Source organism: Etheostoma spectabile, unplaced genomic scaffold, assembly GCF_008692095.1.
Source record: "Etheostoma spectabile isolate EspeVRDwgs_2016 unplaced genomic scaffold, UIUC_Espe_1.0 scaffold00018805, whole genome shotgun sequence".
NCBI classification, from domain to species: Eukaryota; Metazoa; Chordata; class Actinopteri; order Perciformes; family Percidae; genus Etheostoma; species Etheostoma spectabile.
Genome location: NW_022604480.1, coordinates 3,737 through 29,368, shown reverse-complemented (window position 1 = coordinate 29,368; position 25,632 = coordinate 3,737). Strand labels below are relative to the sequence as shown.

Genomic DNA, 25,632 nt, shown 5'->3' with positions numbered 1-25,632 from the left:
AAGACAACAGTGAAAACAAAGAATTAAAACCACTGAATAAAAAGACAATTAATATTTAACAATTACAATAAAAACTGATTATATATATATAAATATAAGGATTGGTTTGAGAAGGAGCAGGTGGAAGCAATTTGAAATGACACCTATGTCACAAAATCATCTTATAGCAAAGTAAAAAGATATGCGAATACTTATACAACAATACTTTTGCATTACATTTCCATTCCTATGTTTCGATTTTTTTTTAAAGTATTGGTCCAGTAATGATTTTTATAATCCTTTTTTCAACTAAATGGTATTATGGCTCTTTTTGATGTCATTGTTCAGTCCATCCCATAATCTCACCCCACAAACTGAAACACACGTGCTTTTAACAGTAGTTCACAATGTCCTCTTAGATGATTTCCCCCGGCTCTTTCCTTCAACATTGGGCGTATGTTACATGATCAATTATTTTCTTTAACTTTAAACATAAATTGTGCAGTTTTGAATGTAAACGATGTCCATAAATATCAACAAATGTGAATTAAAAACAGATGATTAGTATGCTCATGTATGTGATTTATTATCTTGATTGCTCTTTTTTGCAATGTGCAAATATTTTGTAAGTTACTTTTCTAGGTAGAGTATTTCCCCAAACTCCCACACAATATAACAAATATGGTAAAAAGTGTGCAGTACAGAGTATGTAATATATTTTGGGTCAATATGTAGTTGTAGTTGTTTTCAATATACTAGTACTGCTGGCCATCTTCATGCACAGATATTTAATAAGGGGCTTCCAAAACAGTTTGGATTCAAGTTCAACCCCCAGAAATGTAACTTCCTAGACTCTTTTGATTGTTTTATTATCAATTACTAATTTAACATCTGTATTTGTAGTATGATTTCCAAATATAATGCATTTAGTTTTGTTTAAAGTTAAGTATACGTTTAAGTTTAAAAATAACTTATTGAAATCAAAACAGAGTTTTAATTTATTCACTTTGTAAGTTATCCTCACAACATAAGGCTCTTACATCCATTTTAAGGGGGGCTTTTTAAACTCACATTGTGGGTGTGGATTAGTCTCAACTGTTCATAAAAAGAATCTGATGATTTAGCGGGTAATAGGGTTAGGGTTGTAGTGCAGCTGGAGCGTAATATACCAGAATATACAGAATAATTTTAAAGTTCTTTCAAAAATTAAAGCCTTAACATGAATCCAGGATATCTGGGGGTATCTGGTGGCATGTCTAGAAAGTTCTATAGATCTGCACAGGCCCGGAGGAAGTGAGGGGCTGATGGAACAGAATAAAAACTACTGAGGCAGCCGTCGAGACACTGAGATGGCCCGGCAGGTTCAAACTAAACAGGCCGTTCTCATCAACCATTCGTACATATAGCTACAAAAAGTAAAGCACGATAATTCATATGTGCAGGTGAAACTCAAACAATTAGCATATGATGCAAAAGTTCATTCATTTCAGTAATTCAACTTAAAAGGTGAAACTAATATATTATATAGACTCATTACATGCAAAGTGAGATATTTCAAGCCTTTATTTGATATCACTTTGATGATTTTGGCTTATGAAAACCCCAAATTCAAAATCTCAGAAAATTAGCATATTACATGAAATTTAAAAAAAAAGGTTTTTAAATACAGAAATGTCAGCCCTCTGAAAAGTGTAATCATGCATATATACTCAGTACTTTGTTTGGGCCCCTTTTGCTTGAGTTACTGCCTCAATGCGGCGTGGCATGGATGCTATCAGCCTGTGGCCCTGCTGAGGTGTTATGGAAGACCAGGAAGTTATCCATTGCGCCACTAGCCCTACGTTCAGTTTTAGCAATAGCTACGTTCTTACAACATTGTATGCAAACAGTGGTGATCTTTGTTGGCAAGGGTATAGAAGGCCAGTTAAACGTTTGTTACAGTCCAAAATTTGGGGACTCTTGCGGGACTTTAAGGCTAAGCTGTCCAGTTTCTATCAATGTAAAGTAAAGCAGAAGATGTAGTAATTCAAAGAAACAACAGAAAAGTAGCTTCTCACAGGTGCCGTAACCTAGATTCCTACCGAGGTTGCTGCAGCCACCGCAACACAGAGTACCAAGCACTATAAGATCACAACCATTTGGTATTAAAATCGCCGCGTTGTTGTGATAGCATAGTCGGAAATCAGATCCACAAATATGCTGCTATTTTCTAGGTTCCCCTAATTGATGAGTAACAACTGACAATTCCAGGGATAGTTATCTAGTACTGCTGATTCTAAAAAAACAAAAACAGAGAAAGCTTCATGATAGCTGTGCTTGAGTTAAATTGAAGGATTTAGAGCGGTTTTAGCACATGTTGAAAACCTATTTACGCATCATTTGGCTTTTTACTATGTATTTAATTTACTGTGATAGACAATGTACAGGAGTAAACTTGGAAATGAGGATCAAGTAATTTAATAGCTAAAGAACAGAACAAACTATCCAGGAGTCAACCCTAACATCTTGTGATCTGTAGTCAGACGCGTTACCCATTGTCCCACTAGCCCTACGTTCAATGTCATTGTCAATGTCAATTTTATTTCAATAACACATTTAACACAACAACAGTTGACCAAAGTGCTAAACAGGGTTAATGTCAAATACATAATAACAAGTGTAAAAATCAGTCCAACCAAAACACATCACAGGGAGACAAACAACAACACTTTAAAACATCAGAATCCAGTTCAGAGAGCATTGGGAGTACCTGGCTTCTCACACCATTCTATGCAAACAGTGGTGATCTTTGTTGGCAAGTGTACAGAAAGCCAGTCAAATCTTTGTTGTAGTCCAAAATGTGGGGCCTCTTGCAGGACCTTTATCCTAAGCTGTCCAGTTTCTGTCAGTGTTAAATGAAGCAGAGGATTGAGTAATTTGGAGGCATAACAGAGAACTGGCTTTACAAAGCTGCCGTGACCCGGATTCGGACCGGGGTTGCTGCAGCCACAACGCAGAGTACTAACCACTATACGATCACGGCCCCTTGGTACCAGTAGGGCCTTGTTGTTGTGAAAGCATAGTGGGAACTCTGAATATCAACTGTACTGGTATTTTCCTGTTTTCCCTGATTGTTGACTAACATATGAACATTTCATGGATGGTTTATCTAGCACTGCTGATTCTGTCCTTCAGGGACACTTTTTTTTTTCAAGGAAAGATGATTAGCAAGCAAAAACAGAAAAACAACAGCAAGAGCTTGATTATTGCTGTAGTTGACTGACACTTAGAGGCTTAGATAAATTTACACACATGTTGAAACAATAAGTACTCATCATTTGGGTCTTTATAGATGTACATTTTCTTTGTAGAGAATGTACTGGGGGAAAAGTTGGAAATGACGAATAAGGGATTTAGTCACTAAAGACAATACGACATAGCCAGGAGTTGAACCTAGAAGCTTCTGAGCCATAGTCAGACGCATTATCCACTGCACCAAAGCTGGGGAACAATAGCCTGTAAGGGGGGGGATGATGAGGACAAAGGGGAAGAGGGAGGGAAGAAGGAAAAAGAGGGAAAGGAAAAGGAAAAAGGAGTAAAAAAGAGGAAATGAGAGAAAAGATGAGAAAGATGCCAAATTACACACAAAGGAAAATCACATCTACAAAGATAATTTTAATAGATGTGACTCCTTGATGGTCTAGTGGCTAGGTTTCGGCGCTCTCACCGCCGCGGCCCGGGTTCAATTCCCGGTCAGAGAATGGTCAGGACTTGATAGATACAGGTATAACATTTGAAAGAGTAAGTTCCTGGTTTTGGTTGATTTAGATTTGTCAGATTCTTTCTCATTAGTTTAACGCTAGAACCCCAACACTTTTAAAGAGTACCATTTCCTTTAAATCAGACCCCCGACAGCGGCTGTATCCTTTTGTCATCATTGATGGGTCATAAACACTTCATCTGCCTCTATCTCAATTCAATAAAACAATTCTTTTCCTTTATTCAAACAGTAACTAAACCCCTGACCCCTGATTTTTTTACCTGAAACCAATGTATGTGAGTGTTGAGTAAAGTTATTGTTGGATTCAGGTCCAAATTTTGACATTTTAGCGCAATGCAAAGGTGCATAAGAGAATTTTTTTCTACTTACCTGGAGCGATGCAGAGCAGGGGTGGCCAACTAGTCAAGGAACAGCAAGAGACTTGGTATTTAGGAATACAAACTGACTATGTGACAGATGTGTAATCTGTCATGTCCTGCCTTCTGAAGCTCTAGCCAGGCGCCATTCCTCGCCTAAAACAACATGAGTCATTCCAGTAAGTGAAAAGGAAACTCACATCTACAAAGATAAAGTTGATAGATGTGACTCCCTGATGGTCTAGTGGCTAGGATTCGGCGTTCTCACCGCCGCGGCCCGGGTTCAATTCCCGGTCAGGGAATGGTCAGGACTTGACACACTGTAAAAAAGAATCTGTAACTTTACATTTTCCTGTTAACTTTATAGATTTTTTCTGTATTCTTTAAATACAGAAAAACACCAATAAAATAAATTACAAAAATAAACTGTAAATTTAAGGGACAACTAGCAGGGGTGAAACCACCTGTGGAATGGAACATGGATGTGTAGAGATGGGCTTTCAAACAATGCACCATTTGACATTTTGACATGTCACAGTGGGAAAAGAAAAGGTATAAATAAAAATGAATTATGGCTCAACTCAATTTACATTTTTACAGTAGACATAAGGCATTACAAAGTCAAGAAACTAGGTGCTCATAGTGAAGGGCAGATGAAGCTTTGGTGAAGCACTGAACCACTTAGAGGAATTGGTTTGAAAATGGGTTCATAACTAGAAGCTTCAGAAACCGCGACCTCGCCTGGTGAAGGGCCAAGGCTGCATCCAAATGATCCCGACAAGATAGTGGACAGGAGGCTTTAGACTCATGTGTACTTACAATGGGATAGCATTCTTTTTAAATAAAGATTGATGGATTTTTGTATTGTATAATTGGGTATTAGGTAAAGAGTGCTTGGGGAAACAGAGGATGTGCTGGGGAAATTTGGCACAAGTTGGGTGTGCTTGTGTAACTATGGCCGGGTTTGTATGTGGTACAGGGACCACTCATCAATTTTTATTAAGGAACATTATTTTTTCCACATTATTGGACTGGAAAACTCTGACTGTTTGTGCATATGCAACAAACAAGAGTTCGGAGTATTCTGCCTTCTTGGAGACCTTGAATGGAGTCCTGTATGGGGCTCCAGTAGGGGACTCCATAGTTCTGCTGGGGGACTTCAACGCACACATGGGCAATGATGGAGATACTTGAAGAGGCGTGATTAGGAGGAACGGCCTCCCTGATCTGAACCAGAGTGGTTGTCTGTTGTTGGACTTCTGTGCTAGTCATGGACTGTTCATAACAAACACCATGTTTAAACATAGGGTGCTCACAAGTGTACGTGGTATCAGAGCACCCTAGGCCGAAGATCAATGATCGATTTCATAATTGTTTCATCTAATCTGAGGCCGTATTTTGGACACTCCGGTGAAGAGAGGGGCGTAGCTGTCAACTGATCACCATCTGGTGGTGAGTTGGGTCAGGGGATGGGGAAGGATTCTGGACAGACCTGGTAAGCCCAAACGGGTGGTACGGGTAAATTGGGAACGTCTGGAGGAAGCCCCCTGTTTGACAGACTTTCAACTCGCACCTCCGGCGGAGCTTTTCGTGCATCCCTGTGGAGGCTGGGGGCATTGAACCTGAGTGGACAATGTTCAAAGTTTCCATTGCTTAAGCTGTGGCGGCGAGCTGTGGTCTTAGGGTCTTAGGTGCATCAAGGGGCGGTAACCCACAAACAGCCTGGTGGACACCAGTGGTCAGGGAAGCCATCCGACTGAAGAAGCAGTCTTTCCGGGATATGTTATCCCAGCGGACTCAGGAGGCAGTGGCAAGGTACCGACGGGCCTAAAGGACTGTAGCCTCTGCCGTGACAGAGGTGAAGCAAGGGAGACTTTCAGAGAAGACAAGGAGAAGGACTTTCGGTCGGCACCAAGGTGCTTTTGGAAAACCGTTCACCACCTCAGGAGAGGGAAGCAAGAAATCATCAAAGCTGTGTACAATAAGGATGGGCCGTTGTTGACCTCAACTGAGGAGGTAATAGGGCGGTGGAAGGAGCACTTTGAGGAACTCCTAAATCCAGTTGACATGTCCTCTGTGGTAGGTGGAGGATGATGGGGGATTGTCATCAATTTCCCTGGTGGAGATCACTGAGGTAACCCTAACCTCTTTCAAGTAACATTGTCCACCATGGACAAGACAAATATTTCAAGATTGGCAATAACTTTAGTTAATTAAATTGCTTAAGACATTTTATTATGTTTTTCAGACTAATTTACCACATATCTGCTACTACCACTCTGATCATATTCCCTTCCTCAATACTCCATAAAGAAGCAAAGAACGCTCATCAATGACAGAGAGCATATGAAGTGAATCATTACTCTCTGTCAGCTTCACGCTCAGAAAGGAATATCACGACTCATCATCGCGGTCAGCGAGACCAAACACTTTAGAAACACATTCCTCAAGTCAGAAACTCTAGAAATGATCCCTGAAAGTATAGTCTTGGTTAGACTGGGGGGGGGGGGAACTGCATCTCATTCACTGCAGAGTGATTGTCACTCAGGGTTCAGAGGGACAGAAGCTATAACACAAGGAGGTCACTACAACCCACAACACTGTGCTATACAAATTAGCTCAAATCCTTCTCAATTGTTGAGTAAAGCAGGACATGGGTAAAGTGCAGAGTTGGTAGACACTTGTTAAGTTAAACATTCACTTTATTGTCTTTTAATTCCTGCTGCATTATTTCCATTTTCAGAATAAGTAGCAACACTTTGAAAGGTTCTGTGGTGTAATGGTTAGCACTCTGGACTCTGAATCCAGCGACCTGAGTTTAAATCTCAGTGGAACCTGTTTTTAAGCCACAGCACAGATGAAAAAGATCAACATATCAACTTTCCACATCTAGTTTAAAGTGAGCTTACAGGTTCCAAATGGAGTTGAACTCAGAGGAGGATTCCTCCTAACGGCCGCTCTGCTCTGCTCCGTGCCCCCGCTGTCCGGTAATAGTTAAAGCAGATAAAAACCTAAAGATCACTCAAAAGCTTCAAGATGAAACTTTTTTAAGAAGCTTCTTCATGTTCAAGAGAAGGCCTGTTTCCAGCCAGACTATGAATTGATTCATGAAATCACTGATATTAACATGCCAGTCCTATATGGTCTAGCGGTTAGGATTCCTGGTTTTCACCCAGGTGGCCCGGGTTCAACTCCCGGTATGGGAATTGGTATCAAGCCGATGAAAGTCTGCAGCAAGACCTGTAAGATCTAAATGAGAGCTGTGTTAACCCTATGCTCTGATAGGCATATCCCCAAACCTAACTCATGCAATGATAATCAATAGACATAATATATGTCTCAGTGATCAAACATTGTAAAACTTTAACTAGACATGGTGGTGGAGAATAGGTGAAAACCTGAATCCTGACTGTTAAACCGCACTTCTTGCAGTGTTTAATCAACAAGTGATGTATGTATTTATGTGCCCTGTTCTTGCCCTGTATGTATTTATGTGCCCTGTTCTTGGCATATCTATCCCATATGGTCTAGCAGTCTGGATTCTGCCTAAATAACCTTTAAACACATTCTTAAGGAGTCCTCTGTAAACTACAATCAGTAGATCTGAGAAAGCTTTCAGTTAGTTTGATTTTACATTCATTTGGCCTAAGTGGTGTCCAAAAGGTCTTGGTTTCTGCTCTTAAAGACTTCTAATAGTAAGGAAAACCCTGGTTTTCACCCAGGTGGCCCTGGTTCAACTCTCGGTATGGGAATTGGTATTTAGCTGGTGAAAGTCTGCAGAAAGATCTGTACGATCTCTGACATTGGTCCTGTATTAAATCAGAGCTGTAGTTACGTACGTAAAAAGGCAAAAAAGTGGAAGATTAACTCAACAAGTGTTTAATAAAGATGAGCAAGTACAGCTGTATCTGTATCTGTTAACCATATGAATTATCTGTATCTGTATCTGGCGGGGCCAAACCCGGAAGTGGACAGGATTTAGGCTGAATCCCATTTCTTTGTCTTACCCTTACCCCTTGGCCCTTGAAACCAAGGGGTAAGGGGTAGGGGTGAAAACATACTCCTTTGAAATGGGACACCACTTGGTTAAATCACCATTCAGTATTAATCACAAACTTCCAAGATGCCGTCTCTGTCTGTTGATTGTGTGGGTTTTGACAACAGTGGCATATGCATTTATATATTTATATATTTTATAGTTATTTTAGGTTCACTTTGGTGGTGCAGAGGCAGATGTTCTTATCTGTGTAGTACTTAGGTCTGTTTGCAATCTGTATACACATGTATCATGTATACATACATATCCACCCTGTCTACATGGTGTGTTGTATATCTGTTTCAGTTATCACCGTTTTGAATGTCATTGATGTTCACAAAAACATTTTGTTAACAAAAATCTGTCTTTATTGCTGATAAATTGAACATAACAGGCAAAAACATTACATAAAATTATGTTACAGAACCAGTATCTACTATTAGAACCATAACTAACATGTCACACACATAAAAAGGCACTCATGTGTGTAAAACAAACAAAAAATACACACAACACCACAAACAAACAAATTAACTACAGCTGTTCTGATATTCCAGACCAGTCTGAAGCCTGTTGGCCAGTAACCCCCCCCCCCTCACATATCATCAGTGTCCCATATCAAAACCAACAACAATATACAAGTGCATGAACAATGAACAGGAATTAATTACAAATGATTACAATAATACAGTACCAATGCAATAATGAATGGGTAGCTACAACATGAACACATGGAAAACGTTTTTAGGAAACGTCTGCGTTTTCAGCCCCAAAGTGGATCAGCTGCTGTCTCCTCTTGTGTCCTCCTGTGTCCTCCTGTGTGATACAGGGCGGTATATGTAAAGCACGTAGCGATGTATCGTAGACCGTTATTAATTATATATTAATATATATGTAGCTATACAATCTATGCAATGTATACAGTCCATTCAAGGCAGAAATATGTGGGACTGTTGTGCAAATCAACGGGTTCAATTCCCAGTTAGGGAAAGGTCAGGACTTGACAGATAAATTTGAACGAGTAAGTTCCTGGACTTGATTTAGATTGATTTAGATTTGTCAAATTCTTCCTCATTAGTATAACACTAGAACCCAACACTTTTAAAACAGTACCATTTCCTTTAAATCAGACCCCCGACAGCGGATGTATCCTTTTGTCATCATTGATGGGTCATAAACACTTCATCTGCCTCTATCTCAATAACAATTCTTTTCAGTTTTTCAAACAGTAACTTGTAATAAAAAATTACATTTAACCACTGATTTTAATATTAATTATTCATGATAAGATCTCCAATGCCTCTCAGAGTATATGACTTTTGTATCTTTCCTCAGTGTGATCTCCTTGTAGGAGACAACTGAATTTGTTATGTCTTTGCATTTTCCCACCAAGGAGGGCTCGCTGATTCCACTCGGGAAATCAAAACGACGAGGAAGCAATTTCAAACAGCGGGGGTAAGTTAAAGTTTCAATTCTGTTGGATAAATTATTTAAATTGGACATTGAGATGGTTTGTGAGACAAATATTGACTGTGATTCAACTGAGGGATTTGGTGAAAGTTATCTTTTGTTTTGTAAAACTTTGGCTTGTGTACAAAACAGGAAAAAGAGAAGCTAGTTTTTTTTCCAATTCTTCTGGTCAACCTTGGCACTATTTCACATCTTTTGTCTGAAGTGCTCTATTCTGTCAGGGCTTAACTCTATCTCCCCGACCTCTTCTATTTTTTTTCTTGTTCTGTCTTGACAAGAAGTATTATGCTTTTGGGTTGTCTGTCCATCTCTACATCAGAATCAGAAAGACTTTATTGATCTGTGAAGGGAAACTCTTGAAAAGACTGCTCCTTTGAGCCGGATTAGAACCAGCGACCTAAGGATTTCAGATTCATGCTACAGTCTACAGTCCTCCACTCTACCAACTGAGCTATCGAAGGGCGACGCAGTATATGAACACACTTCCCATTGTTGTTGATGTAATAACACAGGACCCCCCCTGGAGGGATTTTCTGACTCATCAGGCGCTGTAGGAAAAAGCCAATAGCTACATCCCCTGAAGATTTTCAGATTCTTTTTTTCTTTTTTCTGAGATTGACTTAGATTTATCTTTATTAATCCTTTTGGGAAAACTCCCGCAAGGAAATTGAAATATTACTGAATAAAAGAAGAAACCTGGGTAAAACATGTAATGTTAATGTTGTATATGGCTTCAAAACCTGTACATGCAACTGTTGTGGCTGGAAATCCAACATGGGCAAATTGCGTGCACTGCTATGGTACAAATCATAGTCAAAAAGTAACACACCTGTTGCCTTTCTGCTGGACAATACAACGTTCACTGCAAATCTTGTAAATCAGACTGAAAATAAATGCTAAGAGATGCATTGCACAACACGGCTTGCTTCCAGTACCAATGAGATAACACAACATTGTTCATGAAGGCACATCTGCGATTTGGTATACTGTGATGTGTCATTGGTTTGCTACCACTCTTGAAGAATGCTTTTCATTGTTGGCAGAATTTGAACCTGCACAAGTAAAATCCCAATGAATTCGTAGTCCATCGCCTTAACCACTCGGCCACAACAACCTGAACATCAGTTCTAGACCTATTTGCACAAATGTTCATGAACTTTTCAACTGGTTTGTAGTAGTCACCCGACACGGGCAATGTGCAAATCGTAGTGCACTGCCTGTGTCTGTGGATCCTCGTGGAGGCAGCTTGATTGATTTATATGCTTTCTTATTTGTAGCATAAAAGAGATCTAATATTTTATCAAATCGGGTTAGGCAATTACCCTTTCTGGTTACTTCTTGACAAATAAAGCAAGTAACCACACAAAGAAAGCTACTGCAATGGCTGAGAATCAAACCCATGTCTGCTAGGAAGGAAGCTATGCTCACCATAATACCACCATCGCTGGGCAAAGCTGCTTGTGTCCTTACAGGTTGGATTTTTCCTTTTTAATTAATTAAGGCATTAAAATCAATTTCCAAAAGATAATTTTTTTAGTGAGATGGTGGAACCTTGGTTGCCACATTCCGTCAAAATGTGAATAACAGATTTTCCAGCCCCTTGCCACAAATAACAGAGCAGAGTGGCGCAGCGGAAGCGTGCTGGGCCCATAACCCAGAGGTCGATGGATCGAAACCATCCTCTGCTATTCCCTATGCTTTGTTTCAATGTCAAGTCTGTTGAAAGCATCAGGTGCTGCAAGTGTCTGAAGTGAAACCAGCAGGTATTATGGTAGAGTCTTTAAAAGAGCTAAAAGATATTACCTCCTGTGGTAATCTGACTGGTAGGGTTATAGAACATAGTGGTAGACTAAGACCTCCTGTGACACAAACTAAGCGGTATGCTCTCTCTTTTATACCTCAGACTATCAGACAGGACCACAAGCACTTTAACAGTACATGTTTTGCAGTTTCTATTTTACAGTATTTATGTACGGTCCAGTTTTTATGGGTGTTACGGCAGATATGAGCACTGTAGACATTTCACTTCAGACACTTGCAGCAAGAGATGCATCGTTAAACATCAACAAACAGGAAACAGACTTATAGCTGAAAAAAAGCATATGAATTAGCAGAGGATGGTTTCAATCCATCGACCTCTGGGTCATGGGCGCAGCACGTTTCCGCTGTGCCACTCTGCTCTGTTAGTCGGATTGGAAAATCTGTGATTCACATATTGAGAGAAGGTTTGGGAACCTCTGGCAACCAAGGTTCCAACATCATCAACCCAAAGGATTTCTAGTCCATCGCCTTAAACACTCGACCACGATAACCCAAAAAGTGGTGCTGTACCTGTTTGCACGAATGTTCATAACCTGTTTGCAGTAACTTAGAAAACATTTCAGCATTGTTCAACCAGTAATGGAGAAAATCCATTTTAAACATGTGTTTATGGAGGCCATCCTCCAGGTCAGCAAAACTACCCCAAAAAGTAGCAGTTACTGCATACATAACTCCAGTCAGTGCTTGTGTTTGGGTAGTTCTGGTGCTTTACTAGTGTTGGGAAGATTTGTGAAATAGACTGTCTCTGCATTTACTCAGAGATATGTCTGATGATGAACTCACTACCAAGACAACCCCAAAGAGAAGCACTTATGAACCCAATAATCATCAGTGTCTCCATTTGAGAGGATCTGAATGTGATTACAATGACATCCATCTTCATTTACAGTCTGTAGCATTGTCATGTTCAACTGCCCCAACAAGTAGCACTTACTGAATTCAACAGTCAAGTCAATGCTAAAGTTAGAGTAATAGGAATGACTTACCAAAACAATCATTTACCCAGAAACACAAACTAGAATGAACTATAAAACATTTTAGCTTTCTCCAACTAATAACACAACGTAAAATAGCTGTTACTGTTAAGACTTTAGTTAAAATCCTGGTATTCAGTTGTCAGAAAAACAACCCCATAGATTAGCACTAGCATTAGTAGGAATGAATGTACAGGCAAACTTGATGGCATTTCAAAACTTTAATATTCAAACAAAATAAATACAAAAAAAGATAATGGTGTAATGCAAATGTAGTGCAAGATGTATAAAGATGTGTTTGTAAAGTATGTGCAAAATAAGTCACTGTTTTTTGTAGTATATATATATATAAAATATATTTTAAAAGAGGGGCTCTATGGTTCCACGGTCAGTCCTTCTCAGCTGGCCTATAAAGAAATAAACAAAAGTTAGACATGTAATACTAAGAATGAACACATTGACAAAAGCTATTTTTTAGTAACATCACGCCAAAGAACTTTAATTTACCGTCTGTGTGGGGCAAACTTCAGAACTTGCCCAATCAAAACCTCCGCTTCTGCAGCAGTCAGAGCAGGGAAGTTTTTCTGGCAGGCCGCTAAAGTAGAAGTCAAAATGAAGCAGAGTTGTAAGTCAAATTAAAACCTCTCGTCAGCCAAGCTAAGCACAACACTAATGTGAACAATAAAATAACACCTGCCTGTTATAACCCTGCATACAGCCAGGTCCTGGAAGGCCCTCTTGGTTTTTCTTCCCCGCAAGCTGTACTGTCTTAGCACCTCGTTTGTTGCAACTTGCCGCAGCATGCGGCGGATGGCATCACCTCCAGTACAACCACCGAGGGTTGACAGGAAAAGTTGCTGTAAAACATATAGTAACAAATTATACATATAGTGTAGAGCTTGTACAATCTCATTTTTTAAGAAAAGTCAGTTCAGTTAAGATATTGGATTTTATGCAATTATATAGTGTTCGTCTTAGGGCAGGACTATGGCCACATAATTACCATCTTGTTCCTCCTCTCCGGTTGAAAAAGAGTCCTGTCAAACTCCTGCAGCTCGGTGACAGTCGAGCAGGGAGACAGCAGGAAGTCTTCAACAGGAGGAGCAGGAGGTGACAGGGAGCGCTTTAAGAGCTCATCTGTCTGATCCTTCAGATCATGGATGACCTGTTCCATGAGGTGCATGGATGCCCTCATGCCTAAGAAAAAAAAAGTGTTTGTTTAGTACTCAGTTATCACACGCACACACACACATGCACGTGAACGACTTGAGTTTTCTTACCTCTCATTTCCCTCTTCATGTCTGAGCCACCTCCCTCTGTGGGATGACTCACCTCCCTCTGTGTGAGTTCTTCTGTTTACAACAACAAAAACGTTATGTTACTCTAGTGCTCCTTATCATTAAATTGTACATCATTGCAAATGCAAAATTCTAAGCAACTGTACCTGTTGAAGGTAACTCTGGATGCCCATTGGCTTTCAGTCCCACAAGAAGATCATCAAGAGCAGAGTGCTGAATCTGGTGTTTTAAGGCCCAGTGTTGTAAGACGTTTCTGAGGGAACTTTGTGACTTGCGTTCCTCGCTGCAGGAGTCACTGGTCTCATTCATAAGTTTGTCCATGGGCGTCTCCCACATTTCCTGACAAGTTGCAGAAGCAACGCTGCTGCTGTCTCCCTTAGAGCTGCTGGCATTATTTAAAGCAAGTTCTGGCTTTTCTTCACATTCCTCAGGCATTTGCTGCAGTGGGTGTTGATGAGGTGGTGGTTGTTGTTGTTGTTGTTGTTGTTGTTGATGTTGTTGTTGTTGTTGTTGAAGAAGAGCCCGGTCCAGTAGTAGCATCTCTCGTTGTGCCCTCTTCCAGCGCTTTGTGTAATCCTGCCTATCTTTCCTTTTCATCGTGTACAATTGAACTGCAACAAATGTGTTCCTGCTGAAATCAAATAATGTGCAGTGTTAACAACGCATGTGACAGGATTTCTAATTGTAGTTTTTAAATGGGACACAGCAAAATAAACTAAATTTAGTAACAGGTCTTAGCCTATTTGTAAAAAAAGAAAAACCTTAAGCAGGTTGACATGACACAAAACACATAATGCAGGCAAAGCATGTATCACTGGTTGTGGTGATTAGCTGGACGTAGGTTCAGGTTGACCATTTATTCTCAATCAATATTTTCGGCTGTGACAGTAACTAAAGTTATCATAGCGTTACAATAATTGTGTCAAACTCGCTATTTTTAAAGACACAATGCTCAATACAGCAAGAAACTTTGGTCGTGCTACTAGCTAGTTAGTAGGCTAACCTAGTAGCACAAAGCTAGTAGGTTAGCCTGCAGTTTCGTGAACAGAGCTTCTCTGTTGCCAGACTATAACAAAGTGTTACAACCACCACATCATGTAACAATATCACTTACTTTCTTGTGAGAAGTGTTGTTGTTTGTTGGTCGTTGGTAGTTGGTGTTGCCGTTGTTTTTCCAAGACAGTAAATGCTGTACTAGGCTCTTCTGCATTTATCCCTTTCTTCCAGCCAATCAGGAACGTCCATGTTACTTCACACATCTTGACGTCAGGAAACCTGGCCAATCAGCCTTTTAGAATGTAATTTCAAACTGAAAAACTCATGAATGGAGTGTTGCTCTCTCCGGCACATACGTATCACACAATGCAGTGTGTTCCCGGCATTGTCTGAACTGAATAGGTATGAATAACCATTGTCAAACGTATCACTTTATAGAGGCGCAATCAAAGTCACACAATGCTTGTACACGGCATTGGAATGTCTCCACATTACTATTTTGAATAGATATGAATACCCATTGAGTCAAACGTAAAACTTTATAGAGGCGCAATCAGTCACACAATGCTCATTCTTAGCATTGGAATGTCCACACATTACAATTCTGAATAGAGATGAATACCCATTGAGTCAAACGTATCACTATTTGGAATTTTAATGCCCAGACAGAAGCTACATGAAAATGACTGAGTGTAAAATTGCATTGGTTAAACGTTAGTTTTTGGTTTGGTTTGAACTATCCTTTAGAGAACCAAAAACTAACATTCCCTATCGTTCCCTGAACGTTCCCTGGATGTTCTGTGTTAGTGGGGCTCCAACTAGTGTCACAACTTAGAATAGCTGTTACTTTGTTTTTAGAAAAAATACTGAGATTCAGTTGTCAGAAAAACCACCCATAGATTAACACTAACTAAAATCAATCCAATGCTTGAGTTAGACCAACGTCAAAGTCTTACAGTAAGCAACCTTCTTTGCTCATGATCTTCTCCATAGTCCCGATGTTTCTTCTGGCATCTTCTTTGTTGTGATGTAGAAGCAGTGGAAGTGGTTCCTTACACAGATTTACCATCTTAAATACTGAATGCAGCCATTTCCACTCAACTCCACCTTCTTTTGATCAAGTTTCAGTGGTCTTGACTATTGTAAGTAATGAATGGCTTCATGAACAGACAACCATCATCCAATGTATGCCATTAACAGTCTATGAGTGGTCAATTAGAGTCCAATAACTTTCTTTGGGGCAACTCCTTTTTCCTCCAGATAGAGCTCATTCAGCAATAGAAAGTACCAGTTAGTGCTGCATATCTATTCCAAAACCCCCATTCTTTTATTTATTTAGCCAGCAGTGGACAACTGCTGAAATGTACTGCCTCTGCATGTGTTAGTGTCTGATGATGAACTCACAACCAAGACAACCCCAAAGAGAAGCACTTATGAACACAATAATCATCAGTGTCTCCATTTGAGATGATCTGAATGTGATTACAATGACATCCATCTTCATTTACAGTCTGTAGCATTGTCATGTTCAACTGCCCCAACAAGGAGCACTTACTGAATTCAACAGTCAAGTCAATGCTAAAGTTAGGGTTATGAGAATGACTTAGAAAACATTTCAGCATTGTTCAACCAGTAATGGAGAATATCCTCTTTAAACATTTCTTCATGGAGTAAATCCTGGACTTCAGAGGTCAGCAAAACTACCCCAACAAGTAGTACTTACTGCATACATAACTCAAGTCAGTGCTTGTGTTTGGGTAGTTCTGTTGCCAGATGAATGCATTTTACTAGTGGTGGGAAGAATTGGGAAATAGCCTGTCTCTGCATATGTCTTAAGTTATGTCTGTTGATAAACTCACTACCTTGAACAGATTGAAGTATGTGTGTGTTTGGGGGTGATGGGGGTTGGGCAGGCCATTGCAGCAGAAGCAGGGCAATCAAAGCTATTGTAGAACTGGTTGAGTTGGTTTGCCCCCCCCCCCCACCCCCCTCCAGGACGACCAGGACTAGGTGGACACCAACACCAAGCCCAGTATCAGACCCTGTGGATGTAGAAAGCGTGTGGAAAGCATCTGAATATCTCTGCCTGCTTTGATTTGTACTCAACAGAATCCAGAGTTAGTCCAGCTGCCACAGTGAAGATCTGCTGGAATCCAGTACAATAGAGGAATGGAGGAGGACCAGGACCCGGAGCAGTGGCCCAACCAGGTCCCCAGAGGACCAGCAGCAGGCCCGGCTTCTGGTACCAGCCATGTTCAGGTCAGTGTTCAGGACACAACAACCAGTCTAAACTAAGAGGCCTGTTCACAAGACCTAGATAGTGGATTAGGCCGGGGTTTTCCAGGGTTTCTGGATGTATAAACAAAGCTAACAACTAGCCTGCTCCTGACCGGGCTAACAGCCTTTGTTCACTCAGCAGTGCTTTTACCTTCTTATTGTTATTATTATTATTAGCAATATATCATATACAACTGTAGCATTCTGCTGTTCAGTTAAGTCCTGATATTATTTTAACATTGTGAGCATTATTTAAATAAATATCCATATGAGTCATCGGTGCTGTGACGTTGCCTCTATGAAGACTAATAAACTGCCGGTCATACTGTTGGTAGAAGTCTGGTGAATATAGTATGACAGTTGTTGAGATCATTAGCAAAGGCTGATACAGTTCTTAATGAGTCAGTGATGAAGGATAATATATAATGTCCTTCACACGTGTTTCTATAACGGTTCTAACAGCAGCAGACTGGCCAGAGACCAGCACATCTCTTTACATCATTTATTTCTTTTTGTATTCATGAGAATAACAGTATATCCCTTTTCCATGTGCATTGTATTTGCCATTCTTAGCACACAGTGTGTTTTCTTTCCAATAAACCAGGACTATAATTTGGGATGATTCTACAATTCTTTAATGTCCAATCCTCCTTATTTATAGTCTTAGTTCACTGGACCAGTAACTATATGGCGGAGACTACTGTACACTCATGTGCAACAGGACGAGGACACCTCAAGGGTTTTTGTTTGTATTAATATATCACAGTGGCGGCTGGTGAAAAATATTCTTGTGATTTCCCGCATTCTGGTGCATTGTACGGTGACCAGCTGGAAGTCCCACATCATTCACAATGATCAATTCATGTGTTGGTAAATTGTAATGTTTCACACATATCAACTCATATTTGTTATTTCATGTAGGCCAATAAAGTAAAAACGAGACATTGTGAGCTGTTGATGCAGTTTTAAAACAGGTAGTTAGTCCTACACTTTGACTAGGCGACACAGGCTCTGATTTCTTCATTTAATGATCATAAATGCATATTGTGTTGAGATATTTCTTTTGTAGTAGACATGATTATAGAATATCATCAATTAAAGTTGGCCACGTTAAAAAAGAGCTGTGTGCAGTCAATTGAGGAAGTGGTTTAATGGGAGGCCACTAATGCATAGGTTATGCTTGCAAGAAGTCACCCCCCCGCTTGTGAGGTTATGGTAAAGGTTTGAGTGAGAGAAGAGGGCGTGGTGCCATACAGAATGTTAAAGTTAAAGTGTACTACAATGATTGTGTGGCAATGTGTGAGAGGTTTAATGGCAGGAAATAGTCCAGTAGGGATGCGTGTTTAGGTGCTCGGTCAAAATGGTCACGACGAGGAGGGAGGGGTTCTTGTCACCCCCCATTCACAGAATGAACTTCTGCCATCCTGGGTGAGGGGAGAGGACACTTCAATGGTTTTTATATATATTATTACATCAGTTTTAAACTGATGAATACACTATTACAGTCATGTATACAGTGGACATTTAGTTGATTAATTTCATTATTTGTATAGTTTCTAGATTTCAGAGTCCAAGAGAGAGACAGAGTTAGAGGGAGGTATGTAGGCTATGCATCATATTCTAGCATTGTAGATACGTGTTTTAATTTATCTTAATGGTAAGTTCCTGAGTAACAGTATCTTCTGCCGACTTTTAAAGTGTTCGTATAATATTTGTAGACTGCTTACGCATTCAGGTGGTCCACCATCATCTGCCACACTTTCTTGTTTCATTACAGCGTTGCAGTTGTTTCATTAAAGTTTGCCTGAAAGATTTAGAATATTTCAGAACATGAAGAGTGCATTTGCTTTCATTAAAACATGTCAGCAATATTTTCCTTAATTTTGTCATAAAGTATTGAATGAGGAGTTAAAATTGTGAGTATGAGAAAATCCAGGGTTTAAAGAAGGTTGTTCACTAACTCTCTCTGTTTGTCTGTTGCTATAGAAACGGAGAGGCAAGGAACGCAAACGTCACCACTGTCAGCACTGTGAGAAGTCCTTCACAACATCTGGATATTTAAAGGTTCATCTGAGAGTTCACACTGGAGAGAATCTACACAGCTGTGATCAATGTGGTGCAGCTTTCACACAGCAGAATACCTTAAAAATACATCAACGCATTCACACTGGAAAGAAGCCGTACAGCTGTGATCAATGTGGTGCAGCTTTCACACAGCAGGGAAACCTGAAAACACATCAACGCATTCACACTGGAGAGAAGCTGCACAGCTGTGATCAATGTGGGGCAGCTTTCACACAACAGAGTACCTTAAAAAAACATCAACGCATTCACACTGGAGAAAAGCCGTACAGCTGTGATCAATGTGAGAAAAGGTTTTCTCTGAGGGGTAACCTTGAAAGCCACGGCGTGTTCACACTGAAGAAAAGCCTTACTGGTGTGATCAATGTGGGAAAAGGTTTTCTCACAGTATTGGCCTTAAAAATCACCAGCTCATTCACTCTTCCTCATTGTGAAGATGCTTTCAGAGCCAAGCTGTTTCCTCCTCCTCATGCCCTGATAGCTGTGTTCTTATATTCTGATCTTCTCTCCACGTTGAAGGCTGACCAGCAGTAACGACCATTTAAGATTAGGAAATATAATGTGTTGCATTAAAACACTACCAAAGGAAACACATTCTTCTGCTTTGAATTAGGCAGACTAGTTGCTGCAATAGGGTATTGCTGCCCTCTACTGTATGTTACCGACATTCTAATAAATTAATAGTTTTTTACCACAAAGGCCACAGCTGAAAAAGCACACCATCTTAGTGAGAGTAATAAATATAGATTATAAATTGAACAGTCAGCCTAATTAAATGTTCATTTAAAGCTTGGATCCCAAACTTACATACAGTACCCTCAAGTCAACCTTGCAGTGTTCCAGACTCCACTAATCCACAGCTGCTGAAGCGCCTCGCATGGATGTCCCTTCATCATCTTTATCCAGCTCCCGACAGAAAATGTCCACATTATGGGCTGTAGTGAATGTGAGCATTCTCCCTCCACAGGTCTCTTTCAGGGTGGCTGGATAAATAAGAAAGTTGTAGACGTCTTTAGCATGTCATTTATGCTGTACTCCTATACATTCCTGGTGCTGCTGGACGGTGAAAGCACTGTAGCCAGGCTTAAAATGCAGCGTTGCGTTGGAGTCCTGATCGGGCTTTCCTGATGACCCCTGAAGGACTGCTTGGCAGTCCTGGTCTCTCAGACACCTTCAAATCAGTATATGTGTCATTGTACCCCTGCCATTGATTCTGTATGCTCTGTCCATGTTGATGGTGGCCCTGTTCTGTAAGGAGGGAATCCAAACCAGTAGCTGTTTCTGCAGGAATCCCATTGAGTCGTCTTTTCAGTCCAATAATGTGCACATTGTTTTATCTCAATCTGTCCTCCATTTTGGCTAGCTTAAACTCAAATTTCTTCTCGTCATCAATGCAAGTTTCTTATCTGCCTGTTGTCTCCCTGCACAGGGTCTGGCCGTTAAACCAGGTCCCGTACCGTAGCTTCCTGCCTCTCAAGCTCTGTCCTGATGTGTTGCAGCAATGCTTACTTCACTGCGTTGTTAACCGCTTATTGAAGCACATTTTTGCTTTTTCCAGGACCTTTTTGTGCCTGCAGACATTCCACTAAGTCACAGTGGTAACAAATAAAATGACTGACGTCGAATGAGAAAGAATGACCTGGTTTTTATTGTAAAATGCAGAGGAGGATGCAGGGCCTCAGTTCTGAGCAACCCTTGCAAACACCGGTCACGTGATCTTTTCTATAATTTAGAAAATACATGTTTAAGGACTTTAGGATGAACAGAAACAGCAATGTTCAGTATAGTACTTCTCCAGGCTGCTTTCTCATTTGGGCCTTGACGAGGCATGGCTGCTCTAGGGCTATTAGTTTTAACCTTTGAACACACTTTTGAACCCTTTAAATCTCCAAACTTTCCATCAGTAGCATCTCGAGACTACACAGCAAAAAAACTAATGTTTAAAAACCAATGTGCTGAAGGCCTGAATTTGGACTTTGGGTCAAATTCAGTTTAAAACCTTTTAAAGTTAACTCTGCCTGAACAGTGTAATTTCTTTTAACAAGGTGCCCTTTAAGTTGTATGTCTGCATTAGCTTAAGTTAAGTGTAATGTCTTGTTTGTGTTGTAGTATCTATAGAGATTTGTGGTGTAGTATGGAACCATTGTCCTGTCTTTTATGTATTATGAAACTTATTGCCGCCTGTCTTGGCAGGACTCCCTGGAAGAAGAGTTACTGTAGCTCAATGGGATTGTTCCTGGTTAAATAAAGGTTAAATAAAAATAAAATGAATCTGTAATCTGTCCAAACATTCCTCTCTTCATTACCAACATACTGGAAGTCGGCCATGTTTAATTGGATGCTCTCCAGTTATTGTTGTTTAGTAGATTAACATTATATTTTCCTACTTTGGGGACTTTTCATTTGATATTCTTTGTCTGATATTTTCTATTCCCTGTTTGTATTTTCTGTGACTGCATGTGGTTTTAAATCTGTTGGAGTTTCTTCAGACTAAAGCAAAGACACTGATGATGTCATCCTAAAGACACATAAAGGACAGCAACCTGTTTCCAGAGGACACTAAAGAATGACGGAGCAGCAGGAAACAGAGCAGCTCAAATAGCAAACAGCTGATTTATTCATCTGACTCATAGAATAACGCCAATGATTGACTTGTTTTAAATGTCTGGGAATGTGGAACGCTCCATGCTGACTACCTGAAATAAAACAAGGCCACATGCTGATTACTGGGGACTTGATTTGATGGATTTATTCTTCCTGTTGTGTCTCTGTTTAAACTCCTAATTTAAAGGTAAAGTCAGCGTCCACTAAAGGTTGTGTTGTTGCTGCTGACAGACTCAGATTATTATTCTAAGTTTGTGACAACATTATGGGATGGATCCCTGCAGAGATAGACCTTTTAGTTAAAGAGGAACATCCTTTTAGTTTAGATCCTTTAGTTTCCAACCAGACCAGAGTGGAGATTGTAGGAACAGTGGAAAGATGAACAAAGACGGCTTTTCATTTATATATATTTTCTTTTTCTATTGACCTTAGTTGTGTTTGTTATTAACAGAAATCAACCTGTCAACATTTCTATTCATCATAAAGTTCCAACGTTAAGTTTTTACAGCCAGTTCAAAATGGAGCTGAACACGGAGGAGGATTCCTCCCTAACGGCCGCTCTGCTCTGCTCCGTGCCCCTGCTGTCCGGTAATAGTTAAAGCAGTAATGTATTTATGTACTTGCACTGTAGTGTAGTGTATTTATTGTATTATGCTCCAGTTTTATGGTGTTACGGCAGGTATGAGGACTGTAGACATTTCACTTGCAGCAACAGATTATTTGTTAAACATCAACAGACTGAAAATATACTTGCTGCTGATACAAAGCATAGCAATTAGCAGTTTCTATCAATGTAAAGTAAAGCAGAAGATGTAGTAATTCAAAGAAACAACAGAAAAGTAGCTTCTCACAGATGCCGTGACCCAGATTCCTACCGAGGTTGCTGCAGCTACCGCAACGCAGAGTACCAAGCACTATAGATCACAACCATTTGGTATTAAAATCGCTGCGTTGTTGTGATAGCATAGTCGGAAATCGGATCCACAATTATGCTGCTATTTTCTAGGTTCCCCTAATGATGAGTAACAACTGACAATTCCAGGGATAGTTTATCTAGTACTGCTGATTCTAAAAAAACAACAGAGAGAGCTTGATGATAGCTGTGCTTCAGTTAAATTAAAGGATTTAGAGCTGTTTTAGCACATGTTGAAAAGCTATTTACACATCATTTGGCTCCTCATATGTGTAATTTATTGTGATAGACAGGTTGCACAGGAGTAAACTTGGAAGTGAGGATCAAGTAATGTAATAGCTAAAGAACAGAACAAACTATCCAGGAGTCAACCCTAACATCTTGTGATCTGTAGTCAGACGCATTACCCACTGCCCCACTAGTCCTACGTTCAGAGAGCATTGGGAGTACCTGACTTCTCACACCATTCTATGCAAACAGTGGTGATCTTGGTTGGCAAGTGTACAGAAAGCCAGTCAAATCTTTGTTGTAGTCCAAAATGTGGGGCCTCCTGCAGGACCTTTAACCTGAGCCTTCAAGTTTCTATCAATGTAGAAAGAAGCAGAGGATGGAACAATTTGGAGGCGTTACAGAGAACTAGCTTCACAAAGCTGCCGTGACCCGGATTGGAACCGGGGTTGCTGCAGCAACAACGCAGAGTACTAACCACTATACGATCACGGCCCCTTGGTACCAGTAGGGCCTTGTTGTTATGAAAGCATAGTGGGAACTCTGAATATCAACTGTACTGGTATTTTCCCGTTTTCCCTGATTGTTGACTAATAAATGAAAATTTTATGGATGGTTTATCTAGCACTGCGGATTCTGTCCTTCAGGGAAAATTTTTTTTTTTTCAAGGAAAGATGATTAGCAAGCCAAAACAGAAAAACAACAGCAAGAGCTTGATTATTGTTGTAGTTGACTGACACCAAGAGGCTTAGATTACTTTAATTACTCATCATTTGGCTCTTTATAGATATACATTTTCTTTGTAGAGTTTGTACTGGGGGGTAAAGTTGGAAATGACGAACAAGGGATTTAGTCACTAAAGACAGTACGAGCTAGCCAGGAGTCGAACCTAGAGTCCAAAGTCAGACTCTTTATCCATTGCGCCAAAGCTGGGGATCAACAGTCTCATAGGGGGGTGGAAGAAGAGGAAAAAGGGGAAGAGGGAGTGAAGAAGGAAAAAGACGAAAAGTAAGAGGAAAAAGGAGGAAAAAAGAGGAAATGAGAGAAAAGATGAGAAAGATGCTAAATTACACACAAAGGAAAATCACATCTACAAAAATAAATCTGACAGTCGGACTCCCTGATGGTCTAGTGGCTAGGATTTGGCGCTCTCACCGCCGCGGCCCGGGTTCAATTCCCGGTCAGGGAATGGTCAGGACTTGACAGATACAGGTGTTACATTTAAAAGAGAAAGTTCCTGGACTAGTTTTGGTTGATTTAGATTTGTCAAATTCTTCCTCATTAGTTTAAAGCTAACCCCAACACTTTTAAAGAGTACCATTTCCTTTAAATCAGACCCCCGACAGCAGATGTATCCTTTTGTCATCATTGATGGGTCATAAACACTTCATCTGCCTCCATCTCAATGACAATTATTTTCATTTTTTCAAGCAGTAACTAAACCCCTAACCAACATTTTTAACTGAAAAACAATGTACTTGAGTGTCAAATAATGTTATTGTTGGATTCACGTCCAAATTTTGACATTTTAGTGCAATGCAAAGGTGCAAGTCAAGGAACAGCAAGAGACTTGGTATTTAAGACTACAAACTGACTATGTGACAGATGTGTAATCTGTCATGTCCTGCCTTCTGAAGCTCTAGCCAGGAGCCATTCCTCGCCTAAAACAATATGAGTCATTCCAGTAAGAGAAAGGAAACTCACATATACAAAGATAAATTTAATAAACGTGATTCCCTGATGGTCTAGTGACTAGGATTCGGCGCTCTCAACGCCGTGGCCCGGGTTCAATTCCCGGTCAGGCAATAGTCAGTACTTGACACACTTTACAAAAAAACTGTGATTTTACATACATTTTCCTGTTAACTTTACAGATTATTTCTATTTTTTTTAAATACAGAAAAAACACCAATAAATTACAAAAATAAACTGTGAATTTAAGGGACAACTAGCACGTGTAAAACCACCTTTGGGAGTGGAACATGGATGTGCAGAGATGGCTTTCAAACAATGCACCTTTTGACATTTTGACATGTCACAATGGGAAAAGAAAAGGTATGAATAAAATGAATTATGGCTCAACTCAATTTACATCATTACAGTAGACATAAGGCATTACAAAGTCAAGAAACTAAGTGTTGATAGTGAAGGGCAAATGAAGCTTTGGTGAAGCACTGAACCACTTAGAGGAATTGGTTTGAAAATGGGTTCATTACTAGAAGCTTCAGTAACAGGTGAAGGGCCAAGGCTGCATCCAAATGATCCCGACAAGACAGTGGACAGGAGGCTTTAGACTAGTGACACTCACGGATACCATTCTTTTTAAAATAAAGCTTGATGGATTGTGTATTGTTTTATTGGGTATTAGGTAAAGAGTGCTTGGGGGAAACAGAGGATGTGCTTGTGTAACTATGGCCGGGGGGTATGTGGGACAGGGACCACTCATCAATTTTTATTAAGGAAACATTATTTTTTCCACATTATTGGACTGGAAAACTCTGACTGTTGTTTTGTGCATATGCACCAAAACAAGATTTGGAATATTCTGCCTTCTTGGAGACCTTGAATAGAGTCCTGTATGGGGCTCCAGTAGGGAACTCCATAGTTCTGCTGGGGGACTTCAACGCACACGTGGACAATGGTGGAGATCCTGGAGAGGCGTGATTGGGAGGAACGGCCAGCCGGATCTGAACCAGAGTGGTTGTCTGTTGTTGGACTTCTGTGTTAGTCATGGATTGTCCTTAACAAACACCATGTTCAAACATAGGGTGCTCATAAGTGTACGTGATGTACGTGATGATTATCATTTTGGCCATAATTGTGCAGCACTAACTCAGA

General features: G+C 40.2%; 6 non-coding genes across 6 annotated transcripts; 4 read left to right on the top strand and 2 right to left on the bottom strand.

The window, feature by feature from the left end:
* The first annotated feature begins 4,325 nt into the window (after positions 1–4,325).
* trnae-cuc (transfer RNA glutamic acid (anticodon CUC)) lies at positions 4,326–4,397 on the top strand. The gene has a single exon. It is a non-coding gene; the product is annotated as a tRNA-Glu (tRNA).
* Positions 4,398–6,368: 1,971 nt separating this feature from the next.
* LOC116682507 (small nucleolar RNA U3) lies at positions 6,369–6,584 on the bottom strand. The gene has a single exon (XR_004330439.1). It is a non-coding gene; the product is annotated as a small nucleolar RNA U3 (small nucleolar RNA).
* Positions 6,585–7,229: 645 nt separating this feature from the next.
* Positions 7,230–7,301, top strand: trnae-uuc (transfer RNA glutamic acid (anticodon UUC)). The gene has a single exon. It is a non-coding gene; the product is annotated as a tRNA-Glu (tRNA).
* Positions 7,302–10,632: 3,331 nt separating this feature from the next.
* trnar-acg (transfer RNA arginine (anticodon ACG)) lies at positions 10,633–10,715 on the bottom strand. Its single transcript has one exon. It is a non-coding gene; the product is annotated as a tRNA-Arg (tRNA).
* A 502-nt stretch (positions 10,716–11,217) lies between these two features.
* trnam-cau (transfer RNA methionine (anticodon CAU)) lies at positions 11,218–11,289 on the top strand. The gene has a single exon. It is a non-coding gene; the product is annotated as a tRNA-Met (tRNA).
* A 12,622-nt stretch (positions 11,290–23,911) lies between these two features.
* trnae-cuc (transfer RNA glutamic acid (anticodon CUC)) lies at positions 23,912–23,983 on the top strand. The gene has a single exon. It is a non-coding gene; the product is annotated as a tRNA-Glu (tRNA).
* Positions 23,984–25,632: the final 1,649 nt, after the last annotated feature.